We start from the raw sequence: 6,000 nt of genomic DNA on the forward strand, positions 1-6,000 counted from the left end.
AGATAGAGTTGGAATGAAACAAATAGGGAAGGCGTTGGAGTCATGGGTGATAATGGATTCCCATGCACTATTGCAATTTGTAGTCCATTTGTTCACTTAAGTTCGACAAGAAAACAAAAGATTGATGAGTAATGAGAGTTAAACAAATAGAAAAAAAATAAAACAAAGAAATGAAATTGTTATTAGGTATATCTGTTATTTTATTATAATTATATTTAAATAAAATAAATGAAATCTACATAGCTGTAAATATAGAAATATTAAATACTAAAATCGGAGGCGGGATGAGAAAAACAAATATCATCCTCACCCATTTTCTTTTCGGATTCGGGTAATGCCTGCTCGAGGAGGGGTGGACAGGTCAAGGGCGCGCGAGGACATGGGGATAGGACGGAGGAAATTATCATCCCTTAATATCGCCTTGTTAAGAATCAATAATGACTTACGGGCCCTCTCACAATCGAAATATATAAGAGATATATAAAACATTAGAATGAATATATAGTAGTGCCTTAAATGTATTATCCACTTAAATTTTTTTCAATAACATATCATAAAAACATCTCTTTTCTTAAGCATGAAGGCACAAAGCTCCATCGATCCTTTTTTCAAGTACACGTTATCTTTTAATAAAAATAAATAAAAAAGAAAATGAAAGATACGTTTTATTTTTTGGATCTCTTCTTTTTGTTTTCTGGCAAGTAAACCTACTTTGTTCATTCTTTAGGAGACTTTCAACCATTTCTTGGGGCTGAGATTTTTGTATAAGAAATGTATTATTGTATTTTCAAAAGCTTGAATCGGTGGAGGGGCCTCTTGCATCCCCCACAGATTTCTGGAATCAACTCCTTGGCACTATGTTGTACTATAACTTGTATCGTTGAACCTCCTATTTGAGACTAAAATGAAGAGTCGGTCATGAGTTAAATTTTGTGTTGCGGCCGCTTTAGATCTTTAAAAACAATTTGAATTTTAGGGGCTTCTTCTAATTTTTTTTTTTTTACCCTTTATAATAGTCCAGCAAAAATGCCTCATTTTTAATTTTCGCTTTAAGTAGACCTGGATAACAGGTCGTGTCAGTTCGTGTTCATGTCATGTCAATCGGGTTCGTGTCACAAACCACCCAACCCGAACCCGACCCATTTAAAATTCGTGTTTCTCTAGTCGTGTCATTTTCGTGTTTCGTGTCAGAAATGCTCAACCCTAACCCGTTAACTTCGTGTCCTGTTTCTGTCGTGTTATCGTGTCCGTTGCCCAACTTTATATAGAATTACAGATATACCATATATATATATATATATATATATATAGAGAGAGAGAGAGAGAGAGAGAGAGAGAGAGAGAGAGAGAGAGAGAGAGAGAGAGAGAGAGAGAGAGAGTTCCCTTCTTATAAGGACTACCTTATTTTAATAAAATGCGGACCTCCTTTTTCTGATTGAATTTCGATGATTCAAGCCGCTCAATGTGTTCAGAACGTGATTTTAAGGGTATTCGTGAGAAATTAGCACAAAAAAAAGACCAGGAAGGGCTTCATCCGTGCAGTTTTTGTTTATTTTTTATCTAACGGTTCAAATAACAACTGCTCAAATCAAGCCCTTTCCGGTCATTTTTTTTGCCGATTTCTAAAAGGTGCCCTTAAAATCACGTTCTGAACACATTGAGTGGCTCAGATCATCGAAATTCGATCAGAAAAGGCGAGAAATGGGAGATCCGCATATAAGGTCCTCATTTTAAGGTCCTCACCTGAAAATATATATATATATATTCATGTTAATGGGTGACACAGGTTAGTAACCGTGTTGATCATGTAAATTTCGTGTCTCGCGTGTTCAACCCGAACCCGACCCATTTAGAATTCGTGTTCTCGAGTGGTGTCATTTTCGTGTTTCGTGTCAGAAATGTTCAACCCTAACCTACTAACTTCGTGTCCGGTTAGTGTCGTATTATTGTGTTTCGTGTCCATTGCCCAGCTCTAGCTTTAAGCCCTTGATAAGTCAGGGCCGGCTATGCTAAAATGCTACGGCATCTAGAATATATTGCTCATATATATGTGAAGCTAATGACAATATTAACCTTTAAAAGTTGTGCAGTCTGTCATTTTTTAACCCTCGAAGTTATATTTTGTAAAAGTAGGTCCTAAAGTTGTGCATCGCGTGTGCGCCAACCTCTAGTACTTTAGATTGCAACGAAGCAGAAGAGTGAAGATTTTAGTTGAATAAACTTATAATCCTATTAGACGAGATTAGTACAACAGAAAAAACAAATTGGTGCAAAATAATTGTGAGGCAGTACTATGCCACAGTATCTTGGAGTCCCGTTAATTCAAAGTAAGGTTCCTAAGAGGCAATACCAAGACATTGTTGAGAAAACTTTCAAAGAAACTTGCGGGTTGGAAATCTGATACCCTGAATTTTGCTTTACTTGCTAAGCTTGGGTGGAGAATTTTGTTGGGCCCGGAGTGTGCCTATTGATTTGGTTACACAATGTCACTCTCTACGACCGTTCTAAAAACATACTTGCGAGTATGATATCGAATGTCATAAAAGACTTGAAACTCTTTCTACCACCGATTGATTTTAGGAGAGATGGTGGAAAAGTGGTCCGACAAGTGGTATCAGAGCCAAAAAGTCATGGGTTCGAGTCGCGGGAGCGTCATCGTGAGGGAGGGATTGTTGGGCCTTGAGTGCCCTCATGGATTTGGTTACACAATGTTATTCCCTGTGACCCCTCTAAAAATAGACTTGCGGATGCGATATCGAATGTTATAAAAGATTTGAAACTCTTCCTACCACCAATTAGTTTTAGGAGAGAAGGTAGAAAAGCGGTCCGACAAATTTTAACCGAAAAGACCCCTTTGTGGATTCAATTGCTTCATAAAAAATACCTTTGCAAACATCACTTCAAAGATTGGCCATCCAACAGAAAAGCTAGCTTCCTATGTTTGGAAAAGTATTCTCAAGGCTAAAGATTTAGTTTTGAAAATTTTGAAATGGAAGGTTGGTGATAGTACTGGTAATTTCGTTATGGCATGATTGGTGGTGTGACAATGCTAGTCTTGATGGACCCTAGTATTACTAAGGTTGCTGACATTGTCAAGGATCATTTTTCAATATTGACATTGTTAACTCCATTACTAGTATCATGCTCCCCAGATGGGCTGGAACAAAAGATTTCCCCTGTTTGGACTCTTTCTAGTAATGGGAACTTCTCGTCTCGGTTAAAACTGCCTATAGCTTCGTTTTGGGTAATCGCAATTTGGAGGTGAATTGGAACTGGATTCGTTTCGGGTAATCGCAATTTGGAGGTGAATTGGAACTGGATTTGGAAAACTAAAAGTTCCTGCTAAATAGAAAGGTTTTCTTTGGACTTGCATGCATGGGAAAAATTCTCCACTATTTCGATGCAGAATCTAATTGTTCAGGGCCCTCAGACGGGTGAATTGCGAGAGTGGAGAGATTGGCTTTACACCAATCAACAACATCAAACACTCCAACATAAACTCGGGGTTATTTCCGAAGCGTTTTAGCTATGGTATTCCTGGGGAAAATCTGGCTTTCGCGTAATCGAAAAGTCTTTCGGCAATATTTCTGTTAACTCTAATGATATTTATCTGAGGAGTCTTTCCTGTGAGACTTGTGTCTTGGAATTTCCCTGGAATTGGAAAGATGAAGCTTAACACAGATGGGAGCTCTCGTGGTAACCCAGGACCTGTTGCTGGATTTGGAGGTGTTTTCCGTGAAGAAAGAGGCCACTGGATTATGGGCTTCTATGGATGATTGGAAGACTGCACTAGTCTGGAACCAAAACTTTGGGGCTTGTTCAGAGGTTTGGAGCTGATTCAGAACCAGAGAATGGAGGCTATGGAGGTGGAATCAGACTCAACGGGCAGCTCTTGCCCTGATCAATGAAGAGCCACCGGAGCACCATCCTGATCACTTAGTCCTCATCCAAGAATGCAAAGCTTTGATGACAGTAACCGGATGCATGCTGAAACATACGTTCAGAGAAGGCAACAAGGTGGTGGATCGGTTGGCCAATATGGGAGTGATTCAAGACGAGAGGATGGTGTCGAATGTGATTCCGCCGGCCAACATCATCCCCTTTTGGAGACTGACATGAGAGGGGGGTCGCCTTTGAGAGCCTGTAGTTTCTTTTCAATTTCCAGTGTACCAAAAAAAAAAAAGGTATGCCACAGTCAGACGGGCTTGGGTGCTTGGTTTCCATCGGCATCAAACCACCATGTGCTCTCCAAAAGCCCACAAAGGGCCCAAATGCCAGACAGAAAATCCACAAACTCAACCCAAGCCCGAAAATAAAAGTCGGGAAACCGCCCCAATGGGAGGGGGTCAGGTGGATCGGGTAGTCCGCTGCAACAGTTCGGTTTCAATTCATCTACAACCAAAAGCACTTGACAAATACTTAAACATATTCACATGGAAAATGCTTAACACTCAGTCAAACACTTTCACAAACGCACCCGCATCCACATATTAATGCGAGTTTGTATGTAAAGTGTTTGTGGTTGTAAAAGAATTGTACTTATATTCACATGGGGATTTACACACATTACACATTCAGTGTGTGTGGGACCCACAAATAAACGTGGACAACAAAATTACAGGTACGCCATTTGGTGTACACTATCGAGCCGCTTAATATTCTTCGTATATTTAAGGGTCTCTGTGAAAAATCAGCTCATTCTAATATCAGTAAGGGTTTGATCGATTCTACAACCAATTTATTGATAGGAAACTGAGCTTTTTTTTTTCTTCACAAAAACCCTTACAAAAATATTTTAAGAATATAGAACTGCTCCAATCATTTGTGCGGGATCCTGGAGTGAGTCACGCTGATACGTAGTGTACACCAAATGATGTACCCATACTAGGGCTTGGTGTTAGTGAGTTAGTCCACAAGGAATTCAGAAGTTGTCCACAGCCCTAAACCCCAAACATCTGTGCCGAGACTCAAACCCCGATCACCCTTGTGTAAAACATCTCCAATAGCCTACGCAAAATCCTAGGCAAAATGTCTAAAAAAAAGTGGCATTTATATGCTTTAGCTAGCTATTCAACATATGGGTACCCAATAGCCTAGGCTTCCAAAACGCCATATGTACTAGAAGATTCTACCCCATCGCCCTTTCTCTCTCTCTCTCCTCTCACTCTGAACAAATCCAGAAACCTCAAATACAAAGAGAGAAGTTAAAATCTAGCCAAATTTATGCACATTCAAATCCAGTCAAAATTGAACTACACAAATTCATATCTGCAAATTCAAAAATTGAAATTCATATTTGCCAAACATAATTGAAACCCACAAATTCATACGTGTGTGTGTATATATATATATATATATATAATATAAAAATCACTAAAAATTCAATTAACCCATTGAAAAATTTGCCGGGAAGTTGAAGCAAACCCGCTAGAGAAGGACGAACAATACTCATCGGAGTCGGCCTCGATCTGTACTCGTCGGAGTTGGCCTCGATCTACACTCGTCGGAGTTGGCGCCGATCTGTTTTGAGTCGAAATCCGTTCACATCAGAGAGAGGGGGCCAGCGAGGCTTCCGTACGTCGCTGGGCGTGGAGAGGAGTTGGAACGAGGGGGGAAGTGGTGAGCTGCAAGCGAGGTTGCTGGAAACCCGGAAACATGTCTTTCGCTCGGCACTTCGACCGAGGCTATTGGAGATGCTCTTTAGGCTCTGTTTGGAACCCATGGAAAGTAAATGAAAAAAAAAGGAAAATTAAAATTTTTTCCCTTCTATTGTTTGGTTAGAAGAGAAAGAGTGAAAAAAATAAGAATATTTCAAGTATAATGAATAGTAAATTTTTCCTTCCATTTTTTTTCTTTTTTATTTTCTTTTCTATGGGTTTCAAACTGAGCCTGTGAATTTGTAGTTGTAGACTTTTTGATTTGGGTTACCCGCGCAGGATCCGACCCGTAAGTTTTTTTTTATATTTTTTATATGACCCACCAGTTGCAATAACCGAAATT

Source organism: Rhododendron vialii, chromosome 2a (assembly GCF_030253575.1).
Source record: "Rhododendron vialii isolate Sample 1 chromosome 2a, ASM3025357v1".
In the NCBI taxonomy this organism is placed as follows: domain Eukaryota; kingdom Viridiplantae; phylum Streptophyta; class Magnoliopsida; order Ericales; family Ericaceae; genus Rhododendron; species Rhododendron vialii.